This window comes from Balaenoptera physalus (genome assembly GCF_965194825.1).
Source record: "Balaenoptera physalus genome assembly, chromosome: 9".
NCBI lineage: Eukaryota > Metazoa > Chordata > Mammalia > Artiodactyla > Balaenopteridae > Balaenoptera > Balaenoptera physalus.
In genome coordinates, this window is record NC_138888.1 from 47,003,079 (window position 1) to 47,023,266 (window position 20,188).

The window sequence follows — 20,188 nt, forward strand, 5'->3', positions numbered from 1 at the left end:
TTATTCTTCGCAAAATGTTTTTCCAAGTGTTTAACTCTGCGGGCAAATCTACAGGGTAGACAAAAAGGATGTTTTGAGAGATGAAAGTCTCCTCTAAACTCCTGATGCTAATTCTTTAGTTTCCACATTAAGGTGAGCCCCCTGCCTCTGATAGCAGTCAGGACTGAACGTTAGGGATACGGTTTCACTTCAGTACAGGCAAATAACATTCTTGTTGGCAATTAACCAGGAAATAGAAGATTTTAACCTAACATATTTCTCTGAACACTTGAGTTCAATAATCTTTTACTATATCAGCAACTTCAGAAATAGAAGAAAAAAATAGGAGAAATTCAAAATAAGTAATTTATAAACTTCATTAGAAACAAATTAAAAAACATTGACTGGTACACTGTTCCTTTTATGGGGCCAATCAATTTAATCAAATAACATCATTTCTAAGTCCTGGAAAAGTTTGCAAATGGCTGATTATTTTAATTGAGTTTTAAAATTGAGTTCTAAAAGTCATATCTAGGATCACGCTTAGATTATGAAATTACCATTTTAAGGGCACTCCTACATTGGGGTTTCAGAGACTGCTTATAAGGCAAAAGGAAATTGGCTTACCAAGGGACATTTAAAATGCTGAAGACCTGCATAGAGAAGATGAAGCCATAGTCTCCCCACTTCATCTTAACTTCATCAAACCCAGACAAAACCATGAAATTGAGTCTTTTTCCCTCCTAGTTCTTCACTGTCCCCATCTCAGAGGCATCTTTTGTGTTTATATTCCTTTTCAAGAGAAAAAAAATTCCAAAATTCAAAACACTTTGGAATTGATCTCATTATGAATGGGCACACAGAGCAATGCTTATCTGGGGCTTTGCCCCCAGAGTCGGCCATGACAGTATCCAATGAAGGAAATGCCTTTAAGCTTATAAACTTAGGAGGTTGGTTTAGACTGAGCAGTAATCGTTTTTGGTCCCAATGCTCTGACAACTGAGAAACAGAGTTCCTACATTTATGTTGTTTTCCTCACTAAACCAAGGTTGTGTGTGTGTGTGTGTGTGTATGTGTATGTCTATAAAATGCTAATCAATAGTGTGGCATATAGGCAAACTCAGACAAGAGGTATAATATGTACCAAGGCTGGACATACCACTTATTCTCCAAGGAGCTTCTCAATTGGAAACTGACTGTTAACTTTCTCAGTCTACCTTGTAAAGCTTCTTCCACCTCTTCTTCTCCTTCCACTCCCTTTTCTCCATCTCCTCCGCCTTCTCCGCCTTCTCCTCTTCTTCTTTGCTCATCTACAAACAGAATGAGAAGATTTAAGGATAGATACAGTCCTTTACCTCCATCACAGGGTGAATTTTACGAAGAGTTATTTTCTAGTCTGAGATTTCTTGGTTTGTGATTTTATTGGCTTGCCTAGCGGGCTGCTCCTCCCAGGAGAAATTAAGTCTTCAGACTTCTGGTTGGCAAAGTCTTTAAGTCCCTCTGCTGTGCCCCCCTTGGGGGATGGAAGTGCCTCAGGTTGGTCTACAGCGACTTCTTTCACTGAGCACTGTACTACTGTTCCAGGGAAAAATGCCAAATGACAGCCAAACATGAGGGGTCTGGGCAATTAGCAGGCCTCTGTTCAGTCCTTGGTCTTATTGACTGCAGAGCAAGCATGTCACTCGGATGAGACGGGAATTCAGGCATGTGAAGGAACTGGCCAGGATCCAGTGGCAATACCAAAGGTGACCGGGGACCATCCTTTAGTCCCCTACCCCAATCTCCATAAGCCCTCCAGACATACCAAGTACATAAAATCTGAATCAAAACAAACAGCGAGCTTGCTATGTATTCAAATGCAAGACAAGTACAGTAGTCCTTCTCTTCCAAATAGGTTTTTGCCTGTAAGCCCCTTTTCATGTAGGAATGCTAAACCTGTCCATGCCAAAAGCTTAGGAGGGACTATTCCTAGATTTTAAAAATGAGTTATGGTTGTTGTTAAACTTGTTTGCTGATATTTCCATAGTCACGTTGAGCCTCCTTGGATTATACAGCTCCTGAGCAAAAAAAGTTTACAAAAATTTCTGGGATTATAAGAAGTTGAGCAAACACTAACTAGAGGCATCTCAGATAACCACAAGAGACATTTGGGATTAAACTAGATTATTAACAGATGGTTGGTAAACATGTAGAAAAAGAAGCCGTGATTGCTCAGAAATTCCACAGATTCACTGAAAATGAATCGTACCAAAGAAGCACCATTTCCTATTTAAATGAGCTTTGCTGAGTGATAGATAAGGAAAGTGTTATGGGTACAGTATTTCCTTTTAGTAGGACATTTGATACAGTCTCAGTTGAGGAGGTTGATGTATAATGAAACAATCATTGGATTTGGAGTCAGAAAACTGACCTGATTCTCCCACTTATCAGTTCCATAAGCCTTCACAAGTCGTGTAGCTGTTCTGAAACTAGGTTTCTTCAACTCTAAAATTGGCATATTTTTTTTTAACACCTGTATTGGAGTATAATTGCTTTACATTGTTGTGTTAGTCGCTGCTGTATAACAAAGTAAATCAGCTATACGTACACATATATCCCCATATCCCCTCCCTCTTGCGTCTCCCTCCCACCCTCCCTATCCCACCCCTCTAGGTGATCACAAAGCACCGGGCTGATCTCCCTGTGCTATGCGGCTGCTTCCCACTAGCTCTCTATTTTACATTTTAAAATTGGCATTTTTACTTAGGTATTTTCAATCTCATTCCAAAATTACTGAATGCTTGAGAGCGAGGTTCAGCACTATGGCTCGGATGAAACTTTAGTTAGACGATGAATTCATAGTGAGATAAAGAACTAGACTCATCAATTATACCTCAGTTTTAAAAAAACTTTAAAAATCATAAGAAAAAAGAACTAGCCTCAGAGACTACTGGTCAATGAATCAATGTCAGCTTTATATAAGGGTCTTAGTGGGTGTCCCACACAACTCTTAACTTTTGTCCTGTTCAGCGTATATTGAAACATTTTGCAGAAATATAGAATTGATTATTAAAGCTACATACATAAATATGGGAGGATAGCTTCCAGTTATAGAATCAAATTATCAAAATATTTTATACCCACAAAGCTGGGCTAAAACACAATGCCAAGGTTATTACAAATAGACGTAAGTTATACATAGACATATTCTTTAAATTATAAAATATCAGTAGCATTATTACAAGATGGGAACCGACTATAACAGCAAATTAAGAAAAAAAGCATTGAGGAATTTCACTGAAAATAAGCCAGATAGGAGAAAAATTCAGATGATTTTAGGAGTTCCTTTCTTCCTCCACTTGTGCAAATATTTCACCTTATTGCAAATAAACACTCATTGCCTTGCCTTTGCAGGACTCATACTTAGCTAGGAGTAATTATACCACAATTTGATGTATGTTGTGATAAAGTTATGTAAAAGGGACTGTTCGATCTGAGAAGAGGACATACGTGAGACATTTTGCATGTGTGTATATGTATGTTTAGATGTGAGTGTACCTGTATGGGTCACTGGAAGCTATAGAGGCAGGTTGTGCTGAGTTGGGTCCTGGAATTGGAGTTATCTAGTTGGACAACATGGGGAAGAACATCCCACATAAAGGAGATCATGACATGGAAGTGCATGGTGTGATTTAGGAGTATTAAAAGTTTTATATGGTCAAAGCTTGGATTTGTGTGTAGTGAGCCAAGTTATGAATAGCTTTTTTTTCAGATATATACTGAAAATATATTCTTTTCTCTTCAGAAAATATATTATGAAAAGATATATTCTTTTCCAGTATGGCTTATTACAGGGTATTGAGTATAGTTCCCTGTGCTATACAGTAGGACCTTGCTGTTAATCTATTTTATATATAGTCGTTTGTATCTGCTAATCCCAAACTCCTAACTTATCCCTTCTCCACCCCTCTCCCCTTTGTTAACCATAAGTTTATTTTTTATGTCTGTAAGTCTGTTTCTGTTTTGTAAGTAAGTTCATTTGTATCATATAATATTTTAGATTCCATATATAAGTGATATCATATGGTATTTGTCTTTCTCTTTCTAAATTACTTCACTTAGTGTGATAATCTCTAGGACCATCCATGTTGCTGCAAAGGCATTATTTCATTCTTTTTTATGGCTGAGTAGCAGTCCATTTTATATATGTATATATACCACATCTTCTTTACCCATTCATCTGTCAATGGACATTTGGGTTGTTTCCATGTCTTGGCTATTGTAAATAGCAATGAACATTGGGGTGCATGTATCTTTTTGAATTATGGTTTTCTCCAGATATATGCCCAGGAGTGGGATTGCTGGATCATATGGCAACTCTATTTTTAGTTTTTTAAGGAACCTCCATACTGTTTTCCATAGTAGCTGCACCAGTTTACCTTTTAATATAATGAATTATTTGAACTTCATCTTGCAGGTGATGGGGGAAACATCACCAACTGGTGATCATCACTTGGTGGCATCACTGGATTTGTGTTTAAGAAAAACAGCTTTAAGGGCTCAGTGCTGCACAAACAAGTCAGAAGAGGCTGGAAGCAGGGAAACATGTTAAGAAATAGGTTAGTCAGGAGTCTTTGGTTGCAAGGGATAGAAATCTAAATTGATCTAGTTTAAGCATAATAGAAAATTGATTGGATCCTATAACCAAGTGTAGATGTAAAATTGGCCTTAACAATGACTCTGTAAGAATTAGTAACCTGAGTGCCATTTGGATTTTCTTTTTCTATCTCTTGTGCTTACTTCTTTGTATGTCAGCTTCCTTCTCTCATATACGAGTCTTTGTTAGGCTTAATCAGTGACTACAGGCAGCTGTCTCTCCAGGGAGTTTCAACAATCTTGTGTAAGGGCTCTGTTGGCTAGTTTGCGTCATGTGCTCATCTATGGACAAATCACTAAGGTCATGTGGTGGGACAGGCTTGGAGCTTACCTGCCTATCCAATACCTACTTCTTAATTGAAAACAGAACTTTGAGTTTGTTTTGGGATGTAGTGGGCCAACACCATGCAATGTATCGTGATTAGTTTAAGCCAAGCATTACAATTTTATTCTACACTTTTTTCAACTTTTATGTATGTATGTACGTATTTTGCAACTGAAGGTATCCTTGAAACCCACTTCATTCCAATGATATTTTAAAGAAAGTGTGCTGCAGAAATTTCTGAAACCCATTTACTTTCTTGATAAAAATGATTGGAATTAATTGGAACCCTCTTTCTTCCTCCTGTTTTTTTTCGACCTTAAAACACATATAATTTGAGTTGCAGAGGCCAACTGGTGACCATGAGTTAATATATATGTGGGAAATGGCAAGGGAATTGCAAAGGTATAGACCCAAGTTTTCAGAGTTACTATAATGAATGTGAGCAAATACTTACCTCCAGCATTATTATTATGTGAGAAAAACAAATCCTTATTCGCTTAAGCTACTGTTAAACAGTTTTGATTACTTGCAGCCAATTACCTTTTAAGTGTTATAATACTTCTAGTCAAATACTGTGGCCATGGAGGCAAGGTCAAGGAAATTGGCAGCTACTATTCAGAACACATGTCCAATAGGATGAGGGAGGGGAACCAGTTCCCCCAAAGAAGAGAGTGGGTGTTGCATAGAGATAGTCTCTGTAGGAATCATTGTAAATGTGGCAGAAAGAATGAATGACAGAGTGAGCATGTCTCAAATATTCAAAGACCTATGTATGGAAGAGGAATTGGACTGATCTATAATCTTAGCTTGGTATAATTTTATCTCAGAGTAAGGCAGAAACATAAGGTGACCCTAAAGTTTTGAGGTAGAATGTTTATCACTGAATAACCATGAGGGAGAGAAGTTTAGAGGCGAGTTTGTGCTTATTTTTGCGGAACGTAGAGCTGTGTTCTCTCGGGTGCAGTAAAGAGAGCTCACAGCCTATATTCTCTCACTGCCTTTAATAATGTTGATAGGGCAATTGCAATGCTGCCTCCATTTAATGTTTGGTGGTCATGCTAAGGAGGAAGGAACTTATTCAGTTTCCTTGCCACCATGGATTATCTGATCTTCCAGATGAAAGATTTTATAAAACACAGAGGAAAAAAAAGCATTTTCCAGGTCTTTCAACTTGTTCTCCATCTTTAGAGAGAGCACACATTTGCGGTTGAGAGTCTAGGCTCTGGAGCTAGGTGATCTGAATTCAAATTCTTACTTCACCACTTACTTATTGTGTGACCCTGGTCCAATTACTTAATGTTTTGTGCCTCAGTTTTCTCATAAGTAAAGGAGAAATAATAAAAATAATAACTCATATCAAAGGATTCTTGTGAGGATTAAATAAGTTAATTCACGCAAAGTACTAAGAAGGGACTAGCACATAGCTGACACTCAATAGATATTAGCTAATATTATTATTGCTCACTGATGCTTTCCTTTTGTTGACTTTTGCCATGTTTAATATAAAAGTATTCATAGTTTAAAATAAAATTGAAAAATATTATTGCATATCTAGTATGTTTCAGACATTATTAGACCATATGCAGAATATTAACCTTGCCCACAAGGAACTTAGAATCTACTTACAGAGGCAAAGTACAAAAACTCACAAGAAATAAGAACACATACAATTAGAAAGACAAACATGCAGCAATACAACAATGCAAGCAATGTCACATGGTGGTAACATTGTTTGGCAAATTATTGGCGTATGGGTTTTTTAAACAAAAATGAATTAATGAATTTGTAAAAAAAAAGTTGGTAAAATTTAAGAGTGTTTATTTGATATTTCATTACAGTTGATGCTGGGTGAGGGGATGACTTAAAAGAAAAACCAAACGTGAAAGGTAAAACAGACAGAGATTAACTTAGACCTGATATCTCCCAAGGTATGAAAAATTACAGATTATGTGGGTCATTAATAAATGAGTAAAACATCAAGCAGCCTTCCAGCATTTGTGAAGAATTATTCTTGGAAACAGGCTGGAAATGTGGTCTGAGTTTATGAGGAGTTTATGTATATATCTGATCCTGGGCCAGGAATAGATTCCAAGCATGTCCACAGAGTTGGTCGCGCATGTGAGTGTCCTGGAAAGCCCAGCCATAATTCTGTTTCCCCAAGTTGCTCAGCCCCTGACTGAAATGTTCTTGGAAACATAAATATGCAGAACACTGTAGAAATCAGAACGATTTACATGATCGTTTTTCTGCAGAGCAATGTTTTAATCTTTGTAGCAAATAGGGTTAGTATTCCTCAAGATTTGTTCACCAAATTCTAATTAAAATTCTAATAGTATTAAGAATCATTTACCTTTCCTCTAAAGTATTTTAATACCTTCCATCCTACTCAAAATCACAGTTTACTTTACTGTGATTTTGCAAAGGAAACAGGAAAAAAATGGAAAGATCCAGGGATGAAGGGAGTTAAACTGGAGGGTCCAGCCACAAAATTCCAAGTATTTTAATGGATATTCTTGTTTTGCCTTGCGTTTTTAGGAAAAATTTGCTATCTCAAAATCTGAAATCACATTAGTTTGTGAAGGCTATTCTATTTATAATGAGAGGTTCACAGAACCTTGGGTTAGAGGAAGCTGTTGATATCCCACAGCACAGAAATCTTTTCCACAGCCTGGCTGACGGTTGCTCATGTGATCTCTAGCTGAGTCCTTCCAGTAGCAAGTACCTTATTACTGCACAAGTCAGCCCATTCTATTGTTGAATATCTGATGGCAAAAAAGTTCTTCTTTATATAATTCAAATGTCATTTGCCTTTTCAGTCTCTCAATATTTGTAAGGTTATGTTTCTATTAAAACCCAAATTATGATGACTTTGAGTCTCTACGGGGCCTTGTAAGAATTTGAGTCCTTTCAGAAAACTTAGGTATTTTTCATTGCCCTCCACCCCCAACGGTGTTGTTTCACATATGCTCTCATATAGATCCAGCCCAGTTCTTTGCTCTGGTCCTCTAATCAACGTGCCATGTTACCTGCTCAAACCCAGATGGTCATTATAAGGTGGCCACTCTGCCAGGCCCAGCTGGCTGTTAATGATGGTCACTACTTTGGAGCTCCCATTCCTCCTTTGGCCATCCATCCTGAGTACAGAACAAAATCTTCATGTAATTCTCTACAGCACAGGCTGTAATTTTCATTAAGATCTATCAAAGATTTGGGATTACTTGCCATTAGATATAGTCGCTCTTGAAGACTGTAGGCCATGGGGATCTCACAAAGCACACTCTCACGTAACCCCTGGCTTTCTTCCTCCCAGCAGGATCAATTCATCTCCAACAGACAAGTGTCCTTGGGCCCCCAAATCACTAGGCCAAGAGAAAGAAAAAATTCACCCTTTCCACTGCTCTCGGGTCTACATTATTCTGTCCTCAAACCTGCTTTTTTCTAGGTAATTATCCTGTGAGGTTCAAGGACAGTTATGTTAATATGTAACAGTCGAACATCAGTAATTTCTTAGTGTGGGTTTTTCAGTTTTAGGAAATGCTAAGTAAAGAACCTTCTATCAGGAAAGGGTCTTGGTGGAACTAACAGAAAACAACTGTGGGTAACTTAAACAGGAAAGAAATTTGTTGGAAGGAAATTAAGTGGCTCTCAGAATCAGGCTTAGATAACAGACAGTGACCTGCAAGGTGAGGCTGTAGGAAGCAGCTCAGGCCCAGCTACAGCTGGGGGTCTGGTTAGGAAGTTGCCCCCGCTATAGCCACCTCTGGACACTGGTGTCAGCCATCACTGCCAGACTCTGTGTTCTTTTACCTTTCGATCCTAAACTAGTGCTGTCAAATAGAAGTTCCCCTGATGATGAAAGTGTGTCTTTTTTTTTTTTTTTGAAAGTGTGTCTTCACTGTCCAACAAGTAGCCACTAGCCACGTGTGTTTACTGAGCACTTGAGATGTAGCTAGCGTGTCTGGAGATCTAAATTTTTAATTTTATTTGATTTTAACTAAAATGAATTTAAATAGCCACATGTGGCTATTAGTCTACCATATTAGCACAGCTCTAATCTATCAGAGCCTATTATCTTGGGATTATCAGTCAAATTTTTTCCTGAAGCCACTTTTCCGGGTGTGAAAAGTGCCACCCATACCTCTAATCCTTGACTCCTAGATCTCTGTATTTGGCCCGTGCGAAAAATAAATAGCATCCTCCCAATAAGCATTGTCCATAAACCATTGCACTAGGATGGCTTCAGTGGCCTCGTCCATCATTTGACAAGGCCAGGAGCAGTTGAGTGATGGGGTAGTAATAAGATCAGTGGATCTATCCATGTCCATAGGTCTTAGTTAAATATTATAGGACTGAAGTCAGACTTTCTAGATTAGAACTCTGGCTCAGCCACTTGTCTGCTCGGTGCCCTTAAGTGCCTTCACTAAGGCATTTGCGCCTTAGTTTCCTCATGGATACGATGAGAGTACCTAACTATTATTGTCATCAGTGCTACAGATACCCAAATGACTTGCAACAAAAGTGGGTACTAATCCACTGGAAACATGAACAGGTATGTCTACCAAGCTATGAATCAAGCTATGAATCATAGACAGACTATGAATCATAACACAGACAGGAAAGTTAAAGATGCCAAAAGACGTCGTTAACTCAGATGGCCAGACTCCTAGAAGGGCAAACCCTGCCTTCTTAGTTGAGAATCTATCTTGTGTTGTAAAACTATAACTTCTAAAAACAAGGAGTAAATTGTTTTATGATGAAACTTCTACTCTGTATGTTGAAAGATTAAAAAAAGAAGTTGTCTGCAGATTGAGAGAGTGTGGAAACAGACACAATGAAGGAAACGATGCCAAGACTAATCTGTGCTGACTCTGAAATACACATTAGTGGCTTCAGAAATTATTCCTGTCATTATAGTGAGGGTTTTTATTTTTATAAAAACAGAAACCAAAGATGCAGAAAAGAACTCCAACACTCAGATTAATACATGGAGCATTCAGTGGTGAAAGAAACTGCGCTTGTCTTAGGTTTAGACATTTATTTCAATCTTGAACTCTGTTTAAACCTCACCATGGGCCTTCAGCAGCCAGCATTTAGAACCATACAGTCCTGTCTTAGGCCAGCTTTTATTTTTTTCCTTTGCCAAAAGCAAAGAAAGAAAGAAAAAACACACACACACACACACACACAATAATCCTAATCCCTCAAAAATAAGTGCCTTTTTTTTTTTCTAAAAAATTTCAAAAAAAAATTGAAGGAAGTATCTTGCTGTACTTTCGCTTGTGGGTCCCTAGAAGACATTATATTATCTAGCTAGCACAATTTTCCATCTGGTTTTAAGAACTAACAGAACATATTTTAGTTCTATACCCTGTTATAGGCAGCAAATGAGAGTTATAATATGACTATTCCACAGGAAAAAAAAAAAAACAACCTGGAGATTGTTCATATGAGATCAATAAAAGTGCCCCCACTTGCCTGTGTATATAAATTTTGCAAGTCTTCTACACATGTGTTTCTCAAATGCCACTAACTCATAGAAAATAACAAATCCCCTAGTTTTCTAGGAACCAAATCAATAAGATGTGGAATCTTCATCAGTCAAGAGCCAAGTACTTTGAAGTATTCATACATACCAGCTGGAAGAAATATACCATTGCTACACATAAACCTAAACACGTGCACTGCATGATATTATTACTAAATTGGATATATTAAGGTTCACAAATTCCTGGGTGCAACTATTTGCATTTTTGCAATTTCCAGGCTGACAAAAAGTAAAAAAAAGAGCAGTGATATCTAAACTGATGCTTTAATTTTTTTTTGTAATGGATCTCCTAAAATAATATGATTTATTATGAATATTTTAAAAATAGAATTGTGTTTTGAGTTGATTTTCTGATAACGGAGATGAGTTTTCCTCAATACATGTGCCTCATGGTTCCATGAATGATGGCACTCATTTGTGAGACAGCTGGCCAAGGCGAGAGGAACTTTCATTTATGCAAAGTTTTATTTATTTCATACTAACATGTTCATATGACAATGAACCTTAAAAAAGTTCACACTAATGCCATGCTTTACCCAACCATATGCATAAATCTGAAGCTGGAATACTTATATTTACTAGCATTTTTCACAATCCTCTTTTGACATAAAAATCCAGAAAAATTTACCTTTACACACAGAATTTTCTGTTTTGAAATAGTAACTACTAGAGTCAACAAAGTGTGCTCTAATATGGGGGTCAATTTGTCCTTGTCCAGGAAGACAAAGGGTCAAGGGAAGTAGTGGAGAAAAAATTAAGGAGACTTGATTTGTCTATTCTCTTCCACTGAGTGGTAATGAGGTCCCTTCCCATCCCACTTTGTGTTAGAAACATAAGGCTGTTTATCTCACTAGGGAGTCTTTAAAAGACAATGGGTTGTTCTAGGAGAGCAGAGCAACTGATGGTCCTTCTTCCCTTAGATTTCTCAGACATAAACACCAAACATGAAACTTCCAAAGAGAAATAGTCCTCTGAAACTGCCTCTTCAATTCACTTACAAATTGCTTCTTCTTCCCTCCTCTGTCCCATTACTCAAACACTGCATTGTTAGAACAGCCTCTTGGTACTGAAGGAAGAGATTGGAATGTAATTCAAATGAGTTAATTCTCTGATGAATGAGAAAGAGAATCTCAGAGATTAATGAAGGCTTCTGGGGCCATTTCTTCTTGTTTTGGAAATAAAATAATAAAGACCCATTATCAAAGAGAATTATATACAACACCAGGGACCTGGTAGAAATCCAACCAAGAGAGAATCTTCTGTGTAAACAACAACCCTGAGGGCTGGGAGGACCAAGTCTAAATAGCTTTTGCTTCATTGCAGCACTATTTACAATAGCCAGGACAAGGAAGCAACCTAAGTGTCCATGGACAGATGAATGGATAAAGAAGATGTGGCACATATATACAATGGGATATTATTCAGCCATAAAAAGAAATGAAATTGAGTTATTTGTAGTGAGGTGGATGGACCTAGAGTCTGTCATGCAGAGTGACGTAAGTCAGAAAGAGAAAAACAAATACTGTATGCTAACACACATATATAGATTCTAAAAAAAAATGGTTCTGAAGAACCTAGGGGCAGGACAGGAATAAAGATGCAGACGTAGAGAATGGACTTGAGGACACGGGGAGGGGGAAGGGTAAGCTGGGACGAAGTGAGAGAGTGGCATTGACATATATACACTACCAAATGTAAAATAGATAGCTGTGGGAAGCAGCCGCATAGCACAGGGAGATCAGCTCGGTGCTTTGTGTCCACCTAGAGGGGTGGGATAGGGAAGGTGGGAGGGAGATGCAAGAGGGAGGAGAAATGGGGATAAATGTATATGTATAGCTGATTCACTTTGTTATACAGCAGAAACTAACACACCACTGTAAAGCAATTATACTCCAATAAAGATGTTAAAATAAATAAATAAATAAATAAATAGCTTTTGCCAGTACACAGTGAGACTCTCTTCATAAGATAGTTTTATACAATGCTTTAACAATGATTTGGAGAGTAAAAATTTTAGCGCTTAGGTGGCTATTTTCTTTGTAAAACCACAAATTGAGTGTTTTGCTTGAAGGTCTAATTGACTAATTCCTCTCCTTTCATAACTCATGTTTTTACACACACATGCAAACATAAATACATGCCGCACGCACAATTTGGTATGATACTGGTGTCACACCTGAGTGTGAATAGCTAATTTTGGCAATCATTTTGTAATTCATCATGAGTAATGTCTCAATCCAGAGGTTTTTTGTTTTTTAACACAGGCATTTAACCTCTGGTTTAAAACATTGCCTATTCTTGAGTAGGAGTGAAGTGCCAGATAGTCTTTCAACACAGTTCTGAGTGTCTGACCTACCTTAGGAATATCTTCCTACTCCAAAGGAAAGACTGGTCAAAATATTAAATTAATTCCTTAGAAGGTTACCGGAGGTTTATTCTCTATCTTTTCCTCCCATGAAAATCTCTGGTTCCTGCTGCCCCATGCTGGGGACCAGTAGACAAAAGCATGGTGGTGAATCAAAGTTGCAGTTCAAGCCCTGAAAGAGAATTTCTATTAAAATGGACAACAGATGTGAACAAAGAAAAGAAATAAATCAAAGACGTGAACTCCATTCATGAGATTATTCGCACACACAAAGCATGTAGGTTTTTGTTATTTTTAACTTTCATCAATGCAACCTTCTGGGTGGAGGAGGAAATAACACCAAAAAATAAAATAAAGCAGGGAGTAAGCAACTATGGAATAGAAAGAATCGTATCTGTGGAAAAGAATGGAATTTAAAAGAAAGCATTTTTTGAGCACCTTATTTATGTAGGCACTGGTGGGGATGCTGAGAATAGAGGCAGTACAACATGCCATGAGCTCTACTTTGAAAAATCCAGAGTCCAGTGGAGAAATCTAAATTACAAAATAACTGTAATATAAGAGAAATGTGAGAATCCCAGAGGATGCAGTCAAATTATTCATTATATATGTTGATACAAAACTTTGATATTCTTTTCAAGAATTCTGAATTGTTTTCATAATCAAATAATGATCTGAGCAATGGTTAGCTGTTGCATAAGAATTGAAACAATTTGTAAACAACTCAAGTAATTGTTGGCTCTTGACTACTCTTGCGCTGGAGAGTCTGAAGCAGTTCTGTAGAAGAAGCAGTGGAGGCAAAGGAGACTGAATTTGAAGCCTGTGATTTTTAGCACTTAGCTTGATTTCTACTTACGGTTAGTCCTTTCCTAAAACTTTGAACTTCACCACATCTCTCATTACTTACTGACCAATTAACATTCACACCACAAGTCACAGTGCCTTTTATTTGCTATTTGGCATTCCCAACCTCAAGTAAAGACTCACAAATTAGTACCACTTAGTCCAGACTTCACAAGTCTTTGGGTACAATTTGGAGGTTTCTTTTGAAAAGACAGATTAGTTATTGGATACTTGCTGGTATAACTTTCATTCTTAAAATAAAGTGTTAAGGGCTTCCCTGGTGGCGCAGTGGTTGAGAGTCTGCCTGCCAATGCAGGGGACACGGGTTCGAGCCCTGGTCTGGGAGGATCCCGCATGCCGCGGAGCGGCTGGGCCCGTGAGCCACAGTTGCTGAGCCTGCGCGTCTGGAGCCTGTGCTCCTCAACGGGAGAGGCCGCGATAGTGAGAGGCCCGCGCACCGCGATGAAGAGTGGCCCCCGCTTGCCACAGCTGGAGAAAGCCCTCGCACAGAAACGAAGACCCAACACAGCCATAAATAAAAATAAATAAATAAATAAAATTAAAAAAAAAAATAAATAAATAAAAAAAAAAAAAAAAAAAAAATAAAGTGTTAAGGCTGGTGACAACTGTCAAATAAGTCTCAAAATGGTCCTATAGCAATGACGAATGAAGAGAATAATAGTGCTTACTTCAGATGGTCATTACACAGATATAAAAAAACCTGAGGTGAGAGACTTACTTGAGTTAGTGGAAGAAAATGGGGAAAAGTATTGGGTTTGTCCTTTCTTTAAAAGTTTGTTTTCATTTTAAGCAACATCAAGTGGATCAACAATAAATACCCTAACTACTTATTTTAGGACCTCGAAGGTGCTCTAAAGTCTGTGGAATAATTTTGGAAGTCTCTTCTTTGATAAGGATATTCATGTAAGGAAACAGAAGACTGTAGTTCACATTTTCCTGGGCAATGATCTAAATGGCAGGAACACCCAAATCAAGTCAAAAAACTGTTCCAAATTCTGTATTAGAAAACAAATTAATTATTCTTCAATGTTTATGTAACTTAAATTTCAGTTAATCTATTGTAGGAGTCAACTGCATTTTTATGCTCTAATTTCTTTTTTATGGTAGGCATTCACACAAATTTTATTCAGCGAAGAGAATCGCCCTAGGAGGTTAAATGATCATAAAGGTTGCTTCTAAAATTTTATATGTCCAAAGTTAATCCACAAAATGGAAGATAAATTTGTTTTTGATTTCTCTTGTTCTGAGTAGCTAGGGCTGGTAAAAACAGAGATAGCTAAACAAATGGAAGAAATCAAAAAACAATATTTTCTGCTTTTAATTTATTTCTATGTAAAAGTAGATTCCATTTTGAAATAATCTGTTTTGTGACACAGTTTCCAAGAATATATTGTGGTAGAAGTTAAGTTTGTGCCTTTAAGTAAATGTAACTTCATGGATAAACACCTTAATTAATTGGAAAGGGTAACATCCAGCTTCCTACCCAGACAGAATGAAAGAGGACATAAAGTAAAAAAAAAAAATCAACAGCACTTCAGAATGATCAAATTATTTTTGCAGTGAGTGGATAGATTCTTGGACAAAGTGAATTTTAAAAGAGCATAAGAAATAGGCAGCTATTTAAAGTGCACATGAAAGGAAGTTAGAATGGGAATTCAACCTAACAACATAGTGATCTTAATTATTTATAATAATGAGGGATGGAGTGAAGAAGAGCCTATATAAAAGAAAATTATAGAAAAGAACCAACATTTCTTTTTCTAGTAACTTTCAACTTATATCCTCCCACCATATTTTTGTAAAAAATTCCTATCTGCCTACAGACAAAAAAAATTGTCTAAAGTCAGTGTAACCTGTTCTTTTCATCCTCTTGGTCTGATGAATATAACAATATATCAAAGAGAAAGACCTAGTATGAGGGAGAGAAGCAACATTCTGGAGTAACATCTAACTGAATGATCAGTTCTTGAGAAATTAAAGACTAATTATGCATAGTTATAAAGGGGAATTTGGAATGACAGGAATAACAGAAAATTTTAAAGACCATTAAGAAAAGGCTGATGCACAACGGCTGAGTGTCCCATAATAGACTGGATATCAGTGAAATGGGGTGGTTTTGTGCCCATATGTTCATAAGTGAAGCAAAGTACACAAAAGGAAGAAATTGCTTTCCCTCCACGGGTCCAAATCCTGGGTTCCGTAAAGCAGACTTTCTTTCTCTCCAGTCCCATCTTCTCTCACGTCCTGCCTTGCACTTCACCCTGCAGAAGCACCAAAGTGTTCACTGTGTCGTTTATTCCCTTCACCGGCTTCCTCCAGCACGCACTTAAGCTATGCTAATCCTTAGGAAATTCTCTCTCTGTGGAAAAATTTCCCGTATTTTATTGCCACTCGTTCATCTTTTCATGTATGCAGTTCAGGCATTATCTTCTAGAGGAAAATTTCCCTGACCTCCTATTTGAACTTAGTTGCATGTTTGGGTACTCTAAGTAAAATCTTGTGCAGTTACATATATAAAAATACCGTCCATTTCCTTGTCATCTCCTTAAGTAGACTTCTAGCATCTCCCGTATAGGTATAGCACATAGCATGGCACAGTGCTCAGTATATACATGGTGAAATCAACCCAATAGAACTGAAAGCTAGACTGTATCAGAGCGTGTCAAAGTGTGGTCCACCACTGCGTACCAGACTGTAAATAGTGTCCAATGCTCTGCAGTGAAATATGTACAGAACTTGAGAGTGGGAATTTAGAAATTCTGACTGCAGTTTAATATTGTTGCAGTATCTGAAGTCATGACTTGTCTCACTGAACAGGGTATAGACTAGTTTGACTACTGTCAAACTTATATGGTGAGTCATATGCGGCATGAGGTGCGTAATAATCACACATGGAAAGAATACATGACAACATTTTCAGGTTAGTCAATTGTAACCCCAAAAGGTATAGAAATATGAGAGAACATAAGCATGTGTTTATTCTTATAACTTGTAATTTTTAATCATTATATTTTAATCAAATTAAATTTATAATTAAAAAATATTATTTATATGTATTTCTAGTTAATGTATGGTAAAATAAGCTTCATTGCATTATTTTTGGTTAAAAAAAGCACTTCTCTAAATATAGCTATAGAAATAAATGAAATGATGATGCTGATGATGACAAACAAAGACTGAAAGAATTTCTACTGCTTTTATTTGGAATTATGATTTGTCATATATTGAATTACACTTTGTAGCCTTAACTGATGGTGGAGTATTGAAATCACAGTTGTTTACTAAATAATATGTATAAGCTAATGAACTAAAGAAACTATCCAAAATTAAGGGTTATTTATGTACGAATCATAAACCATAGGTTTAAAACCAAAAGGATTGTAGAAAAAGACTATTAAATTCCGAAGCTTTCAGAAGCAGAGGTTTAATATTTCACATCTACATATTAGTGATTTTCAGCCTTTTTGTAAAGTAGCACTTTGGACTGATAAGAATAAGAAATCAGGGCTTCCCTGGTAGCGCAGTGGTTGAGAATCCGCCTGCCAATGCAGGGGACACGGGTTCGAGCCCTGGTCTGGGAAGATCCTACATGCCGCGGAGCAACTAGGCCCGTGAGCCACAACTACTGAGCCTGCGCGTCTGGAGCCTGTGCTCCGCAACAAGAGAGGCGGCGACAGTGAGAGGCCCGCGCACCGCGATGAAGAGTGGCCCCCGCTTGCCGCAACTAGAGGAAGCCCTCGCACAGAAACGAAGACCCAACACAGCCATAAATAAATAAATTAATTAATTAATTTAAAAAAATTTTAAAAAAAGAATAAGAAATCATACACAACTGCTAAAGCACTGGTGAAAGGCTGAATCAAAGATGCTTTCTTAGAAAAATATTGGGAAACTGCAGAGAAGTAAGATTACGTATCAGTTTTCAGTGACATCAGAGTTTGATGTTTTCAGGAACTGGTTAATTCTATGGAAGGCCTAAGCATAGAGTAAACAAAATTAGCAGGGTATTTTTTTTAATTGCACTTGACAAATGGACATATTAACATAGCAATTCCTTTAGTATCTGTGCAATCTGAACATGACGGTGATATGAAGGAAGAATTTTTTTGATCTTCATTAATGACAATGAATGCTAGCTCTGAAATGTGTAAAAGTAAGAAAACTACGACAGATTACGTTATCAGCAAATCTGGTTTGGGGTTTTTTTGCACCGGAGCGAGAGTTGTTATGATGATGTGCCAATTGTGACAGAAAAATGTTCCGGAGCAGGTATCTAGATAAGGACCTTCGGTTAGAAGGCAAGTAATGCACAGCCTTCATCAAGGAAGTCTTGCTATTAAAATAAAAAAAACATATGCACTAAGCAGTGCCCTAGCAATGGAGTAAAACTTGTGAATTACGTAGAGTCTAATGCATTAAAATAGAGATTATTCTCCTTATCGTGAGATAATATGGAAACTGATTGTAAAGTACTGTTACTGCACCCTGAGGTGAGAGGATGAAAGGGAGGAAATTCTGTCAAGAGAGTTTAAACTATGAAATACATTCTTTGTGTATCTGCAAGATAAGAAACAGTTTGGTCCCAAATGTTTAAAGATGGGAATTGGCCCCCCGGAATTTCTTGTCTCTCTGTTTGTTTTTGTTTTTCGAATGATCTTAATACTTGCATGCATGGGAGGAAGGCATGCAACCTGTTTTTCAGTGGCTGATAAAACTGAAAAGCAGAAGTAAAAGTTAGAAGCTTGAAAAAGCATAGAGCTTCTATAGATTATAACAGATATCATGAAACAACAATTATCAATAAAGTGGGTGATGATCTTGATATTGCACATCTGTGAAAAATTATCACCAAACGTCTTACAAATTTAATAGAATGTTACTTTGTGATTCTAAAAATACAAAAATCAAAATTGTAGTTCATATGCCTTTATTTCTTTCATTTTTCTAGTAATTTATTTTTGTCATATTTTATGAGTATAATTATAAATAAATCAATAACAGAAAACAGTTCAATCACCACAGATCGTGTGAGAACTGCTCTAGATCTGTGATTCTCAAACTTGAACGTGGGGTCTTCCCTGGTGGTGCAGTGGTTAAGAATCCACCTGCCAATGCAGGGGACACGGGTTCAAGCCCTGGTTCGGGAAGATCCCACATGCCGCGGAGCAACTAAGCCCGTGCGCCACAACTACTGAGCCTGCGCTCTAGAGCCTGTGAACCACAAATACCGAGACTGAGTGCCACAACTACTCAAGTCCGCGTGCCTAGAGCCCGTGCTCCGCAACAAGAGAAGCCACCTCAATGAGAAGCCCGCGCACCACAGTGAAGAGTAGCCCCCTATTCCCACAACTAGAGAAAGGCTGTGCGCAGCAACTAAGACCCAGTGCAGCCAAAAATAAATAAATAAATATTTTTAAAAATAAAAAAAAAAAAAGCAAACTTGAATGTGCATTTGAATCACCTCAGGATCTTGTTAAAATCCAGATTCTGATTCACAGATCTCAGGTGCGGCCAGAGCAACTGTATTTCTAACCACTCCTCAGTGATGCTGCCGTCCTTGGCTGGGGACTACACTTCAAAAGGCAAGTTTCCAGATAATGGCTCTAGTCGTTCTTCAGAGAACATTTTTAGCTATTAAAGTCACTACACACTCTTGTTTTATGGGGAAATGGCCTTTAATTTTTTTTAAACATCTTTATTGGAGTATAATTGCTTTACAATGGTGTGTTAGTTTCTGCTGTATGACAAAGTGAATAAGCTATACGTATACATATATCCCCATATCTCCTCCCTCTTGCGTCTCCCTCCTACCCTCCCTATCCCACCCCTCTAGGTGGTCACAAAGCACCGAGCTGATCTCCCTGTGCTATGTGGCTGCTTCCCACTAGCTATTTTACATTTGGCCTTTAATTTTTGATAAAGCATTTAAAGAGTAATAGAAGTACATCGGAAGCTCATAGGGACGAGACAATTTCTCCGCAGCAACCACTGCGCCTGGTGGGCAGTGCCTCTGGTCTGAGTGGTAAGTAAACTCAAAGCTTGCTCAAAAGAAAAAGGAGGCCAGGGGAACTTTGCAATCTATCAGTGGCAGTTCCCTGGGAACTTAGCCATACTGTTTTTAAGTGAAGATATGTCAAGCTCTTTAATAGTACATTTTCCCTGATTTTTTGATGTGGTTCAAGTCATTGGATAGAAGTCCCTCCACCCTGCATTTCCACTGAAGGCAAACTGGGCACTGGTTTTTCTATAGACTCATCAGTATAAGTATTGGTGCAAAATGTAGAAATTTAAGGCTCTGATGTGTTACTCACTTTTGGAGACTAAAGTATAATAAAAGCCAGAACATAATGATTTCTTCATGAATAGTAGTACCTTCTAATGAGTATGGGTGAGACTATGATGTTGAACTAACATAAATTTGTCCCTTTAGTTCTAGGTAGTTTGAAGGCTAAGTGATGTCTGTATTAAGTATGTT

General features: G+C 37.6%; 2 long non-coding RNA genes across 2 annotated transcripts in view; both read right to left on the minus strand.

The window, feature by feature from the left end:
• Positions 1 to 20,188, minus strand: part of LOC309667218 — a 497,053-nt gene that overhangs the window by 142,044 nt on the left and 334,821 nt on the right. The gene's annotated exons all lie outside the window — the stretch shown is intronic.
• LOC309667163 overlaps positions 1 to 20,188 on the minus strand; it is an 84,509-nt gene that overhangs the window by 24,314 nt on the left and 40,007 nt on the right. The window contains exon 2 of the long non-coding RNA XR_014267569.1: positions 1,139 to 1,289. This is a non-coding gene — a long non-coding RNA (uncharacterized lncRNA). The remainder of the gene's footprint in view (positions 1 to 1,138; positions 1,290 to 20,188) is intronic.